The sequence below is a fragment of the Schistocerca cancellata genome, chromosome 5 (genome assembly GCF_023864275.1).
Source record: "Schistocerca cancellata isolate TAMUIC-IGC-003103 chromosome 5, iqSchCanc2.1, whole genome shotgun sequence".
Taxonomy (NCBI): domain Eukaryota; kingdom Metazoa; phylum Arthropoda; class Insecta; order Orthoptera; family Acrididae; genus Schistocerca; species Schistocerca cancellata.
The window spans coordinates 464,522,036-464,537,965 of NC_064630.1; the positions used below are offsets into that span (position 1 = coordinate 464,522,036).

The 15,930-nt window shown below is 42.2% G+C and overlaps 1 protein-coding gene and 1 long non-coding RNA gene across 3 annotated transcripts in view; one reads left to right on the forward strand and one right to left on the reverse strand.

Moving 5' to 3' along the window:
* The window catches only part of LOC126188120 (uncharacterized), a 51,149-nt gene extending 49,781 nt beyond the window's left edge, over positions 1-1,368 (forward strand). Inside the window, exons 2-3 of the long non-coding RNA XR_007537823.1 lie at positions 641-971; positions 1,071-1,368. This is a non-coding gene — a long non-coding RNA (uncharacterized LOC126188120). The remainder of the gene's footprint in view (positions 1-640; positions 972-1,070) is intronic.
* Positions 1-15,930, reverse strand: part of LOC126188119 (SPARC-related modular calcium-binding protein 1) — an 805,467-nt gene that overhangs the window by 896 nt on the left and 788,641 nt on the right. The window lies entirely within an intron of this gene.

The window sequence follows — 15,930 nt, forward strand, 5'->3', positions numbered from 1 at the left end:
AAACGCAAATGGAGAGTAGAATTGGAAAATAATGAATTACACGTTTGGGTTGTTAAATTTGCACTCTCATTCAGCTTTAGTGTAACAATGTGTAGCTTTAGTGTCTTATTAATGATAGAATCTATGGAACAAAATGAAGATAATCATAATCCTGCTACAAACATCAATAACAAAGTAATCATTTAAAGGTAATGGTGCAAATAATGAACAGATTTTGCTTTCTTTTACTGCAGCAGGCATGGAAAAACACCTTGCAGTCAACTAATTGATTTCACAGCCATGCTAATGGTAGGCCAATGAGAACACAGTAACAGCTTACAATGGGGGTGTGGTGTGACTCAATGTGTACAGCTAGAGTAAATAAAGCAAACATTTCAGTCTGCAAAATATTCCAACTGTATTTTTCTTGGAATTGTCAACACCCATTCTTCAGTTATAAATGAAACACAATTTTCAACTATGTTGTTTACATAGTCCTATCTCTGTTTTCCTTGCATAAGATTTGTAAAGCTCTTTTACACATTCAAAAACTTTCAAACTTCCATTGTGTTAAATGTTGTATGTGGATCTCTGGCATCTCTAATACATTTATAATCCATTTTTCTCTCTGTCATTATCTTTATTTATGACACTGTTTCAGAGAGTAACACCAAACTGAATTTTTCTAAGGTATATTACTGAATTAGAAAACAAGTAATACATATCCAGAGTATACAGATAAAATTCCTAAGAAGTGCCAATGAATCTAAAAGAACAAACAATCTTTAATGGACTAAATATATACAACATAAAAAAGTTAGATGAAAATAAGATGATAAAGAAACACCTACAAAGAATGTATCCTGAAAGAGTACCAGCAAAAATAAATAATTACAAAGCAAATGGAAAACATGTGAGCTGTTACAGGTGGTAAACAGCATAAAAAGGCAAGAGGAGGAGGTGGAGAAGAAGATGAAGACAAAATACTAAAGGTATATAATTTCTCCATGTAATGAAAATCAGTTCCCACATATTGGTCATATCATTATATAACCTTTGTTATTCCCCAAATAATTTTTTTCACTCCACAGCAAATTATGTATCAGTTTAAAACTTCCTGGCAAATTAAAACATTATGCCAGACCAGAGCTTGAACCTGGAACCTGGAACCTTTGCTTTTCATGGACAAGTGCTCAACTGGCTGTGCTATCCAAGCAGGACTCAAACTTACCAAATGCCAAGCTCCTTTTGTTTGCCGATGTTACAAACATTGCAATAAATATCAAATCAAGTGTAGTCTTAGAAAGATCAGCTAATAAAATATTTGTGGACATTAATCACTGGTTCCTAGCCAATTCTTTGTCACTAAACTTTGAAAAACACACTACATGCTGTTCAGAACTTGTAAGGGGTGTCCCACGAGTATATGTCTAACATACGATGACAAGCAGATAGAAGAAGTGGACGGTGTTAAATTCTTGGGATTACAGCTTGATAATAAATTCAACTGGGAGGAGCACACTACAGAACTGCTGAAGTTTCTTAACAAATCTCTATTTGCAATGTGAATTGTGTCAGACACAGGGGATATAAAATGAAAAAGCTGGCATACTATGCTTACTTTCATTCCATAATGTCACATGGGATTATTTTTTGGGGTAATTCATCAAGCCAAGCTAAAGTGTTCCGGGCACAAAAACGTGCAGCAAGAGTTATATGTGGTGTGAACTCAAGAACATCCTGCAGAAGCCTGTTTAGGGAACTAGGGATACTAACTACTGCTTCCCAATATATTTATTCCTTAATGAAATATGTCATCAAAAATATATCACTTTTTCAAACCAACAGCTCAATTTATGAAATCAATACTAGAAATAAGAATCTCCACTAGGATTTAAAGTCACTTAGTCTTGGACAAAAAGGTGTGCATTATTCAGGAACACACATTTTCAATAACTTGCCAGCAGCCATAAAAAGCTTAACAACCAATGAAATTCAGTTTAAGAGAAGCCTAAAGGATTTATTGGTGGCCAACTCCTACTCCATTGATGAATTTCTCAGTAAAACCAACTGATTAAACTTCAGCACCATTTCAGTACAGTAATGTGTTCACTGTAAATAAGTATTATAGTATGAATATAATAGAGGGAAACATTCCACGTGGGAAAAATATATTTAAAAAGAAAGGTGATGAGACTTACCCAACAAAAGCGCTGGCAGGTCGATAGACACACAAATAAACACAAACATACACACAAAACTCTAGCTTTCGCAACCAACGGTTGCCTCGTCAGGAAAGAGGGAAGGAGAAGGAAAGACAAAAGGATTGGGTTTTAAGGGAGAGGGTAAGGAGTCATTCCAATCCCGGGAGCGGAAAGACTTACCTTAGGGGGAAAAAAGGACAGGTTTACACTCGCGCACACACACACATATCCATCCACACATACACAGACACAAGCAGACATTTGTAAAGGCAAAGAGTTTGGGCAGAGATGTCAGTCGGGACGGAAATACAGAGGCAAAGATGATGTTGAAAGACAGGTGAGGTATGAGCGGCGGCAGATTGAAATTAGCGGAGATTGAGGCCTGGCGGATAGCGAGAAGAGAGGATATGCTGAAGGGCAAGTTCCCATCTCCGGAGTTCTGACAGGTTGGTGTTAGTGGGAAGTATCCAGATAACCCGGACGGTGTAACACTGTGCCAAGATGTGCTGGCCGTGCACCAAGGCATGTTTAGCCACAGGGTGATCCTCATTACCAACAAACACTGTCTGCCTGTGTCCATTCATGCGAATGGACAGTTTGTTGCTGGTCATTCCCACATAGAACGCTTCACAGTGTAGGCAGGTCAGTTGGTAAATCACGTGGGTGCTTTCACACGTGGCTCTGCCTTTGATCGTGTACACCTTCCGGGTTACAGGACTGGAATAGGTGGTGGTGGGAGGGTGCATGGGACAGGTTTTACACCGGGGGCGGTTACAGGGGTAGGAGCCAGAGGGTAGGGAAGGTGGTTTGGGGATTTCATAGGGATGAACTAAGAGGTTACGAAGGTTAGGTGGACGGCGGAAAGACACTCTTGGTGGAGTGGGGAGGATTTCATGAAGGATGGATCTCATTTCAGGGCAGGATTTGAGGAAGTCGTATCCCTGCTGGAGAGCCACATTCAGAATCTGATCCAGTCCCGGAAAGTATCCTGTCACAAGTGGGACACTTTTGGGGTTCTTCTGTGGAAGGTTCCAGGTTTGAGGAGATGAGGAAGTGGCTCTGGTTATTTGCTTCTGTACCAGGTCGGGAGGGTAGTTACGGGATGCAAAAGCTGTTTTCAGGTTGTTGGTGTAATGGTTCAAGGATTCCGGACTGGAGCAGATTCGTTTGCCACGAAGACCTAGGCTGTAGGGAAGGGACCGTTTGATGTGGAATGGGTGGCAGCTGTCATAATGGAGGTACTGTTGCTTGTTGGTGGGTTTGATGTGGACGGACGTGTGAAGCTGGCCATTGGACAGGTGGAGGTCAACGTCAAGGAAAGTGGCATGGGATTTAGAGTAGGACCAGGTGAATCTGATGGAACCAAAGGAGTTGAGGTTGGAGAGGAAATTCTGGAGTTCTTCTTCACTGTGAGTCCAGATCATGAAAATGTCATCAATAAATCTGTACCAAACTTTGGGTTGGCAGGCCTGGGTAACCAAGAAGGCTTCCTCTAAGCGACCCATGAATAGGTTGGCGTACGAGGGGGCCATCCTGGTACCCATGGCTGTTCCCTTTAATTGTTGGTATGTCTGGCCTTCAAAAGTGAAGAAGTTGTGGGTCAGGATGAAGCTGGCTAAGGTAATGAGGAAAGAGGTTTTAGGTAGGGCGGCAGGTGATAGGCGTGAAAGGAAGTGCTCCATCGCAGCGAGGCCCTGGACATGCGGAATATTTGTGTATAAGGAAGTGGCATCAATGGTTACAAGGATGGTTTCCGGGGGTAACAGACTGGGTAGGGATTCCAGGCGTTCGAGAAAGTGGTTGGTGTCTTTGATGAAGGATGGGAGACTGCATGTAATGGGTTGAAGGTGTTGATCTACGTAGGCAGAGATGCGTTCTGTGGGGGCTTGGTAACCAGCTACAATGGGACGGCCGGGATGATTGGGTTTGTGAATTTTGGGAAGAAGGTAGAAGGTGGGGGTGCGGGGTGTTGGTGGGGTCAGGAGGTTGATGGAGTCAGGTGAAAGGTTTTGTAGGGGGCCTAAGGTTCTGAGGATTCCTTGAAGCTCCGCCTGGACATCAGGGATGGGATTACCATGGCAAACTTTGTAAGTAGTGTTGTCTGAAAGCTGACGCAGTCCCTCAGCCACATACTCCCGACGATCAAGTACCACAGTCGTGGAACCCTTGTCCGCCGGAAGAATGACGATGGATTGGTCGGCCTTCAGATCACGGATAGCCTGGGCTTCAGCAGTGGTGATGTTGGGAGTAGGATTAAGGTTTTTTAAGAAGGATTGAGAGGCAAGGCTGGAAGTCAGAAATTCCTGGAAGGTTAGGAGAGGGTGATTTTGAGGAAGAGGAGGTGGGTCCCGCTGTGACGGAGGACGGAACTGTTCCAGGCATGGTTCAATTTGGATAGTATCTTGGGGAGTTGGATCATTGGGAGTAGGATTAGGATCATTTTTCTTCGTGGCAAAGTGATATTTCCAGCAGAGAGTACGGCTGTAGGACAGTAAATCTTTGACAAGGGCTGTTTGGTTAAATCTGGGAGTGGGGCTGAAGGTGAGGCCTTTGGATAGGACAGAGGTTTCGGATTGGGAGAGAGGTTTGGAGGAGAGGTTAACTACTGAATTCAGTAGTTAACCTCTCCTCCAAACCTCTCTCCCAATCCGAAACCTCTGTCCTATCCAAAGGCCTCACCTTCAGCCCCACTCCCAGATTTAACCAAACAGCCCTTGTCAAAGATTTACTGTCCTACAGCCGTACTCTCTGCTGGAAATATCACTTTGCCACGAAGAAAAATGATCCTAATCCTACTCCCAATGATCCAACTCCCCAAGATACTATCCAAATTGAACCATGCCTGGAACAGTTCCGTCCTCCGTCACAGCGGGACCCACCTCCTCTTCCTCAAAATCACCCTCTCCTAACCTTCCAGGAATTTCTGACTTCCAGCCTTGCCTCTCAATCCTTCTTAAAAAACCTTAATCCTACTCCCAACATCACCACTGCTGAAGCCCAGGCTATCCGTGATCTGAAGGCCGACCAATCCATCGTCATTCTTCCGGCGGACAAGGGTTCCACGACTGTGGTACTTGATCGTCGGGAGTATGTGGCTGAGGGACTGCGTCAGCTTTCAGACAACACTACTTACAAAGTTTGCCATGGTAATCCCATCCCTGATGTCCAGGCGGAGCTTCAAGGAATCCTCAGAACCTTAGGCCCCCTACAAAACCTTTCACCTGACTCCATCAACCTCCTGACCCCACCAACACCCCGCACCCCCACCTTCTACCTTCTTCCCAAAATTCACAAACCCAATCATCCCGGCCGTCCCATTGTAGCTGGTTACCAAGCCCCCACAGAACGCATCTCTGCCTACGTAGATCAACACCTTCAACCCATTACATGCAGTCTCCCATCCTTCATCAAAGACACCAACCACTTTCTCGAACGCCTGGAATCCCTACCCAGTCTGTTACCCCCGGAAACCATCCTTGTAACCATTGATGCCACTTCCTTATACACAAATATTCCGCATGTCCAGGGCCTCGCTGCGATGGAGCACTTCCTTTCACGCCTATCACCTGCCGCCCTACCTAAAACCTCTTTCCTCATTACCTTAGCCAGCTTCATCCTGACCCACAACTTCTTCACTTTTGAAGGCCAGACATACCAACAATTAAAGGGAACAGCCATGGGTACCAGGATGGCCCCCTCGTACGCCAACCTATTCATGGGTCGCTTAGAGGAAGCCTTCTTGGTTACCCAGGCCTGCCAACCCAAAGTTTGGTACAGATTTATTGATGACATTTTCATGATCTGGACTCACAGTGAAGAAGAACTCCAGAATTTCCTCTCCAACCTCAACTCCTTTGGTTCCATCAGATTCACCTGGTCCTACTCTAAATCCCATGCCACTTTCCTTGACGTTGACCTCCACCTGTCCAATGGCCAGCTTCACACGTCCGTCCACATCAAACCCACCAACAAGCAACAGTACCTCCATTATGACAGCTGCCACCCATTCCACATCAAACGGTCCCTTCCCTACAGCCTAGGTCTTCGTGGCAAACGAATCTGCTCCAGTCCGGAATCCTTGAACCATTACACCAACAACCTGAAAACAGCTTTTGCATCCCGTAACTACCCTCCCGACCTGGTACAGAAGCAAATAACCAGAGCCACTTCCTCATCTCCTCAAACCTGGAACCTTCCACAGAAGAACCCCAAAAGTGTCCCACTTGTGACAGGATACTTTCCGGGACTGGATCAGATTCTGAATGTGGCTCTCCAGCAGGGATACGACTTCCTCAAATCCTGCCCTGAAATGAGATCCATCCTTCATGAAATCCTCCCCACTCCACCAAGAGTGTCTTTCCGCCGTCCACCTAACCTTCGTAACCTCTTAGTTCATCCCTATGAAATCCCCAAACCACCTTCCCTACCCTCTGGCTCCTACCCCTGTAACCGCCCCCGGTGTAAAACCTGTCCCATGCACCCTCCCACCACCACCTATTCCAGTCCTGTAACCCGGAAGGTGTACACGATCAAAGGCAGAGCCACGTGTGAAAGCACCCACGTGATTTACCAACTGACCTGCCTACACTGTGAAGCGTTCTATGTGGGAATGACCAGCAACAAACTGTCCATTCGCATGAATGGACACAGGCAGACAGTGTTTGTTGGTAATGAGGATCACCCTGTGGCTAAACATGCCTTGGTGCACGGCCAGCACATCTTGGCACAGTGTTACACCGTCCGGGTTATCTGGATACTTCCCACTAACACCAACCTGTCAGAACTCCGGAGATGGGAACTTGCCCTTCAGCATATCCTCTCTTCTCGCTATCCGCCAGGCCTCAATCTCCGCTAATTTCAATCTGCCGCCGCTCATACCTCACCTGTCTTTCAACATCATCTTTGCCTCTGTATTTCCGTCCCGACTGACATCTCTGCCCAAACTCTTTGCCTTTACAAATGTCTGCTTGTGTCTGTGTATGTGTGGATGGATATGTGTGTGTGTGCGCGAGTGTAAACCTGTCCTTTTTTCCCCCTAAGGTAAGTCTTTCCGCTCCCGGGATTGGAATGACTCCTTACCCTCTCCCTTAAAACCCAATCCTTTTGTCTTTCCTTCTCCTTCCCTCTTTCCTGACGAGGCAACCGTTGGTTGCGAAAGCTAGAGTTTTGTGTGTATGTTTGTGTTTATTTGTGTGTCTATCGACCTGCCAGCGCTTTTGTTGGGTAAGTCTCATCACCTTTCTTTTTAAGTATTATAGTAGTTGTATTACACGTTTATTACCTTATAAATAAATAAACTTTATTTTAAATTCAGTGCATTAGTATTTGTAAAATGACTTTCATATAGTGTTCATTAAAAAATGATGATCATTCCACTTGGGACCTGTGGAATGGTACATTAGCTTATTTGTTTTAGTTGTAAATATTTGTCATGTATTATTGTTTTTCTGACATGTTCTACATCCCGGAGGACCACCTCAAAATGGAGCAATTGGAATGAGAGTAAATCTAATCTAATCTAATCTAATCTAACCTGCTCTCACAGTTTTATTTATGCACTTATTTGGTCCAAGAATCATTTTTAGTACACTGTTTGTACACATGATATAAGACAAGGGTAAACATAATTAGGTTATGATTACAGTAGTCATTGTGACTGTGGTGAACACAATCCAAAGTGTGTGGTAATATAAATTGACATACTTTATTGCTTCTACATATGATAGCAGTAGTTCTTAAGGAAACTACATGATCAACACAAAGTAAATTATAGTATGAAGTGACATAACACATAATTAACCATGTTTGGTAAATGATGTTTACTTATTATGATGGCCCAGAAATTCAGAGATAATAGAAGCAGTGTCAAACAAGAACTGTTTAATGTATTTAATGTCAGTACCATTTTAAGTACTAAGGCACATGGTTATATTACGTAACTCTAGTATGGTACACTCCTCTTTTGCATAAGTTTGTACGTACTGTGTTTATGTGTAGGTTGATTCTGCCTAGTTTCATATGCATATATATCATAGTTATGTTTAAAGATTATTTTTAAGATGCTCACTTTTGTTTCAAAATGGGTCTACAGGAATCACTGCCTTTAACTTTCTTTATCACTGTAATAATCTTTTTCTGTATTTTAATTAATTGTGGAATTCCCCCAGAAATTATTCTGCATGTCAGTAGTGACTCCATATTGCCATGGCAAACTGTCATCACTGATAAGCATTTGTAGTTTGAGTGAGAAACCTAATAGCATACATAAGTATATTCCATTTTTTAAATGTTGTAGCGAAGTTCTTGTGGAATGTAAGTACTTTACAATTAAAAGAGATAATGTTGATGCCACCTCCCTATACACCAAAATCCCTCCTGCCCAAGGCCTTGCTACTATCAAACACTACCTCTCCCAATATCCTTCAGATGCCAAACCCACCACCTTATTCTTTATACACCTTATCAACTGTACCCTGACCCACATCTATTCTTTTTAAGAAGGGAAGGTTTACACACAAATATGTGGCACAGCCATGGCCACCAACCTCTTTATAGGCCATCTAGAGGAAACCACCTTAGCCTTCCAGAACTCCTAACCCCTAGTCTGGTTCAGATTTATTGATGATATCTTCATGATCTGGACTCTGGGCCAAGACACCCTATCCACAATCTTTCACAACCTGAACATCTTTTCTCCCATCTGCTTCACCCTGTCTTCCTCCACCCAACAAGTAACCTTGCTGGATGTTAACCTCCACCTCTGATGGCTTCATCCACACATCTGCCCACATTAAACTCACTAACCATCAACACTACCTGCTTTTCGGCAGCTGCTATCCCTTCCACACCAAAAAATCCCTCCCATACAGCCTAACCACCTGTGGATGATGCATCAGCAATGCTGATAACTCCCTTGCCCTGTATGTGGAAGGCCTAACAAAGGCCTCCAGACAGGCAATGCCACTCAAACCTTGTCCAAAAATGGATTTCCTGTACCATATCCTTACATACTCAGACTCCTCCCACAACCCTGAAGTATCAGCTAGAAAGGATGGGCCCTCTGTGATCCAATATCACCTGGGACTAGTACCACTGAACCATATTCTTTGCCATTGATTGTCTTATTTTACACTGAAATGAGGGGCATCCTATCCAATATCCTTCCGAACCTTCCTAAAGTGGTGTTCCGTCACCCTCCCAACCTACACAACATCCTAGTCAATCTCTATGCCACTCTTATTTCCATTCCCAACCCCCTTGTCACAGGCACCTGCCCAATTCACTCATCCAGGACTTCCTACTCCACTCCTTTCACAGGCTTACTGTACCCCATCAGAGGCCAGGTCACCTGTGAAAGCAGCCATGTCATACCAATTCTGCTGCAAACACTGTACAGGCTTTTATGTTGATATGACAACCAACTAGCCATCCACCAAGATAAATGGCCAATGCCAAACTGCTGCCAAAACCAAAATGTCAACCCAGTGGCACAACATTCAGCTGAGTACAACATGCTTAATTACAGTGACTGCTTTACAACCCAAGCCAAGTGGATCCTTCCCTCCACCACCAGTGTCTGAACTACACAGATTGGAGTTATCCTTGCAACACATTCTCCACTCCTGTAATCATTCTGGTCTCAATCTAAGGTAACACACTGTCCCTGCACCCTCCACCCAACAGTTTCCACTTCCTCCATCCTGTCACCTCCTCCCAATACCTGTACCAACGTCACCTTCAGCATGTGTTGCTTACCACCAGCTCCTACAACCGTGCTAGCCCATGTATCTGCCAGCCCACCCTCCCGCATTCCTAGCCAGCAAACCGGCCACCTCTCTCTGAGCTGCTAGCCACCCATCCCCCGTGTCGGCCCCTGTCTATCACCTCATCTCCCTCCACCCAACCCATGCAACACTAGCTGCCCCCCCCTCTCAATAATCATTTCACCTGCTGAAAAATAGAATTAGCAAAGTTAGTCTAGCTGACACCATGTAGAAGCTTATCCCAAAATTGAATCTTGTGGGAGTCCATACTGGATTGTTTGGTTATTACTGAAAAAACTAGAATATTTGTGTGTTTCACTATCATTGCATTTTACAATTGTTGAAGTACAATTCCATAATTACTGAACTTATGCAACAGAATGTCAATCAGTAACATCAAAGGCTTTACCAGGATAAAGAAATATTCCAGGAAACAGTGGATGAGCATTGCTCTGAAAAATGGCACCACCATACAACTGCGTGAAAGGTAAAATGATAGGATACAGGAAGTCTGATGTGCCATTGTGCCATCTGAGTTCCCCTAATCACTACCAGCTGTGACCTGAAGTCATACTTGATGGCTCCCCACACCACGACATCAGAAGTAACAATGCAGTGTCTCTCCAAAACATTTGAATATCTGGACCTCTCCCCAGATCAGTGCCATGCCTGCTGATGGTCACCTGAGTCATTGTCGAAATGTAATTCTTTGCTAAACACAAAGTGACATTGTTCATCAACAGTCCATGGTTCCCAGCCATGACACCAGCCCAAATACAGCTGTTTGTCTTGTGATGTTAACAGCAGCCTCAGCATGAGCCAGTATTTCACTAGTACAACTGTTACTAGTCTCCAACCAATGATGTGGGATGACACAGAATGTTTCAGGGAGTCCATTGCTTGTTTTCAGATGGCTGGCACAGCTGTGAAGGAATTACGATGTGCTTGGTGCACAATAAAGTGATCCTCCATTGTGGTGGTCAGACACGATTGCTGGGAACCTTCACAACGAGTCATACAGCCCCACTGTCACTTCTGAATGCCCCACAAATCTGGATATTACACAATTTGAACAGATGGTCAAATGGAGACTTACAATGTTGTCCCTTCCAAAATGTCAGATGCTGATAATGCTGTCCCACATATGTACATGGCATCTCTGTGTCCTTCACAGTGACCACTCGGCATCTTATGCCGTTTATGGCCCTTATATATAGCATCAAGCCTGATAACAACAGTAGCATTCTCTGGTGGCTGTTATATTTGTCACAGAGAATCGCATCTCTAATCATTTATATATTTGCCAATGGCGTATACATGAATGATGTTACACTGACAATTGACATCTGACTACGTCTTCTGGATGCTTCATTTCTATTGTCAAGCAGAGAGGGAGAGAGAGGGGGGGGGGAGAGAGAGAGAGAGAGAGAGAGAGAGAGAGAGAGAGAGAGAGAGAGAGAGACGAAAGAAGAAAATATTTATATAGCTACATGCTAACCATTTACCAGGCACTTGAGTGCGATTTGCAGAGTATCCATGTAGATATACACATTTTCCTCCTGCACATTCAACTAGTAATTCATCAGAAATCAGAATGACCAACCAAGAGTTTCTTCTGACCACAATGATACTGTAACTTGTGTATATAGATTGCTTTGCAAAATGCAAGTATTGGTACTCTTTCAGAGGGAGTACTGTGTGATAAGGTTAGCATCAGAATGAAAGGAAAGCTTTACAAGTCTGTGGTGAGACCTGTGATGCTGTATAGTGCAGAAATGTGACCAAGTACAAAAGCCCAAATAAAAAAAAAAAAAGGATGGAAGTGGCAGAAATGAGTATGTTAAGGTGGATGAGTGGTGTGACACCAAAGGATTGACTAAGGAATGAGCACATCGGGGCAACAGTGAAAGTAGGGCCCATACGGAAGAAGAACAAAGAAAGTAGCCTAAAACAGTATGGGCATATGCAGAGAAGAGGGGAGTACTATGTAGGAGAAGAATTGAAGACCTAGAAATCAAAGGACCAAGGAGAAGAGGAAGACCGAAACTGAGATGGAAGGACAAGATAGCAGGGGACCTACGGGAGAATGGATGGCTCAGAGAAGAAGCATTGGATAGACAAGATCCAGCGAAGTAACATCCACCCCACATGGTGTGGTAAAAGGCTGAGATGATGATGATGATGGAGTATTTGTGTTGATTTTATCTCTTAATGTCCAAATTTTTAGAAGTGCTATGGTAAAAAATATTGGAATGAGGGCTGATATTGGTCAACAAGAGTTTGGGACTGATGGACCAGCACAGAAACGCATTTCTCCTACAAACTCTGCAGGAAGGAACATTCAGCAAAATGTTATTAGAGAGATTGCTGGACCTATACAGTATGTAAAGCATACTGTTAGGGAAGACACCTCAGCTAGTGCCCTTCATCTATTTATTATTGAAAATATGTTTTGCATGGTGAAAAAAATTCACTGAAACAGAAGTATGCATTGTACGCAACAATAATTTGTGGAACTTGAATTCAGAGGAGTTGGAAGCATTTATTAGCCATACTGTATGCTCGAGGTATGTATGGTGCATGGGTTCTTTGTGTGAGAAATTTGTGGAGCCATGAGTGGGTCCTGCCTTATTTACTCAAACAATGGGAAAATAGTTTTTTAACAATGTAAGGAAGCAGACAAATTTTGTTTGGCATCTGAAATCTAGCACATGTTTAAAGTTTACTGCATTGCATGTTACAAACCCACTGAATTCTTAACTGTGGATGAGCAGTTATATTTGATGAAATGCTGATGTCCATTCACTCAATAAATGAGGAGCAAACAAGATTATGCCATAAAGTATTGGTTGCTCACAGACACTAAAGTTAGGTATGTTCTAAATGGTTTTCCTTATTTGGGAAAAGGCGAGACCTGAGAATACTAGCCTGGGAGAACAGAACACTACATCTCATGGAACCTTACTTATGAAAGGTGAGAAATTTTACAACACACAGCTTATTTAAGTGTTGTTTATAAGGCTGATGACATTTCTGTAATATCTTACCAAGGAAAGAGTTAGAAAAATGTGCTTATTCTTATTTCCGTGCACTCCAGTGTAACAAACAATGAGGCTGCAGAAACAAACACTCCACAGTCAGTCAGTTTATATAATAACTCTGAATTCAGCATAAAGAGGTATGATGAGGTGATGGTCAGGACATTTCTATATCACTCTGAATCTGGTTATGATTAATGCTCACACCCTTCACAAGTTGATAACAGATTCTATCATCTCTTGACTGTCTTATAATGAAGACTGTAGAAGAATTAGTGGTACAAGACAGAAATTCTCACTCTCGACAACTCCAGACTTCATCTACTTTGATAGCTGACGGAGGAGGAGGAGGAGGAGGAGGAAGAGGAACATGAAGAGGAACATCTAAGCAAACTAAATGAAAACCTTGGCAGGTTGGATTGTGAAAAACAAAGAGCTAGATGTGTGTGTTTTATGTGTGAAAAAATAGCACGTGGTTCATGTCTAATTAAACAGATGTGTAAAAAGCATGCCGGAGTAGCTTAGTAAAACAGTACTTACTTGTTCTGGATAAAAGTATATAGCTAAGAAATCCTCTGATAACATTTGACATCTATGTTATATCATGTAAAACACAAACATTGAAAATGTAAGCAATTTTTATGTATCTCTAATATGGTGTCACTTATTTTTGTATTATGTAACATAAAAATAAAATTTATCAAGTTCAAGTAAGAATGGCCCACATTATTATTATTATTATTATTATATATGAAAAAACAGTAAAATCATTATTAATGACAAATATGAAATATCATTACATTTTATAAAATAAAGCTTTTTAAAAATGTGATAAAAACCTTAGCGGTCAGTTGACCTTCCATGGGTGTTCTTTTGAATAGATCTAAGCTGGGCATTATGGTGTTAAAAGAGATGCCCACAAATTTTAAGTGAGTGAACCCTACATATAATTCTAATTACTTTCTTTTGTGCAACAAATAGTTTTTGCCTAATCAAGGTGTTATCTGGTAAGACATCAGTGAATAAAAAGATCTTACTGACTCCTGTATCCCCAAAGTCAACAATTATTCTCATAGCTGAAGTAGCTAAACCTAATGTTTTAGCTGGTCTACTATTTGGATTTTCTACTTTAAGTTTTTTCTAACATGTATGCAACAGACTGGAGCTGCTGTGAGCTGTGCAACTTGCCTTATGTGCATGCATCATTTTCACTCTCTATAAGAAATAAAACGAGTATGTGAGAACTGTGGTAGGGAAGGCAAATGGTCGACTTCAGTTTATTGGGAAAATTTTAGGCGAGAGTGGTTAACCTGTAAAGGAGATCGCATATAGGAAACTGGTGTGACCTATTCTTGAGTACTGTTTGAATGTTTGGGATCCATACCAGGTTGGACTGAAGGATGACTGGATCAATTCAGAGCCAAGGCTGCTAAATTTGTTACCGGTAAGTTTGAACAACATGTAAGTGTTAGAGAGATGCTTCATGAGCAGAAATAAGAATCCCTAGAGGGAAGGTAAATTTCTTTTTGAGATATACTCTTGAGAAAATTTAGAGAACTGGCATTTGAAGCTGACTGCCAAATGAGTCTACTGCCGGCAACATAAATTGTGCGCAAGGACCATGAAGATAAGATACGAGAAATTAGGGCTCATGTGGAGGCATACAGACAGTCTTCTTTCCCTCACTCTATTTGCAAGCGGAACAGGAAAGGAAATGCTTAGCAGTGTTGCAGTGTATCCTTCCTTCACTATGCACTATACAGTGGTTTGTGGAATATCTATGTAGATTTAAGTTTATGACAGTTACTGCGATCATGCCTATATAAGTGGGAAACAGTGCCAGGCCTGGCATTCAGAAGTTATTTGCTCCTGGCAACGATGGCACAGAGAGTCATCGGAAGCTTGAGTGTTTTATTCGAAATGATGTGACCCAAAATCCCACAAGATTTTATTCATACCCAAAACTCAGAATTTCCTACCCTGTTCATCACTTCTTGTTAGTGTACCAGGTTAACAGGTAGTGGAATATTTTTCACTGTGCTAAACTAGGTGATCTATGTTTTCTTAACATTTAAAGCACTGGCAGGCCAAATGTGGCCCTCAATTGGTTTCATTAGGGCCTACAGAAGAAATCTGTGGGCAAGGGGGAGAGGTGCACATATTGCACTCCGCCCAGAATGAATTTTTGGATATTGCTGTGGACACTCAGCTCTCTTTGATTTAGCAGCTCATGATGCATACCAATGAATTTTGGGTTTCTCTCTTGTGTGCAATGCCATTTTGCCCCCACTGCATCTGAACAGCAAAGAGAAATATGCTCCTAGTCAGAGAGCAAAGTTATGTGCATGTGAAGACTATGAGAAACAGCTCACTACCTTGAAGAGGTGTGGGAAGTATTTTGGTCTCTGGATCAGTGCCGTTGACAAACACATGTTATTTAGTGCTTACTGTCTTCATCTGCACTACACATTGATAGATTGCAAACTTTGGTTGTAGGCAAAACTGGCATGAAAATTACTGAGTAGTTGTGAAATATGGTAATTTGAACAAGGGGTCATAACTTCATAAACAAACTAGTTATTTGCTATCGATTCACTTGTAAAGTTCTATGTTACTTGTTTGTTAGTTTTACAAGTCTTTCCACGCACCTTTATTGATTTTATTCACAAAATTACTTGGAGTTAAGAACAGAAAAACAGATTCTGAATGTCACCAGTTCCAGGTGAAATGGACAGAGCAAGTTTCTTTATCATGTACAAAGATGTTGTGTAGTGAATAACTATCTCTTTTGAAGGAATATAGTATAAAAAGGCATTGTTCTACGAAACACACTGCTTAAAAACAGCCTAAAAAACGACTGTGGGAAGACAAAATTAAAACAACCATTTCCAGTTTGGATAAAAAGTTTGAAATTTTCTTTGTGTAACAAATTCTCGTTCTCTTGAA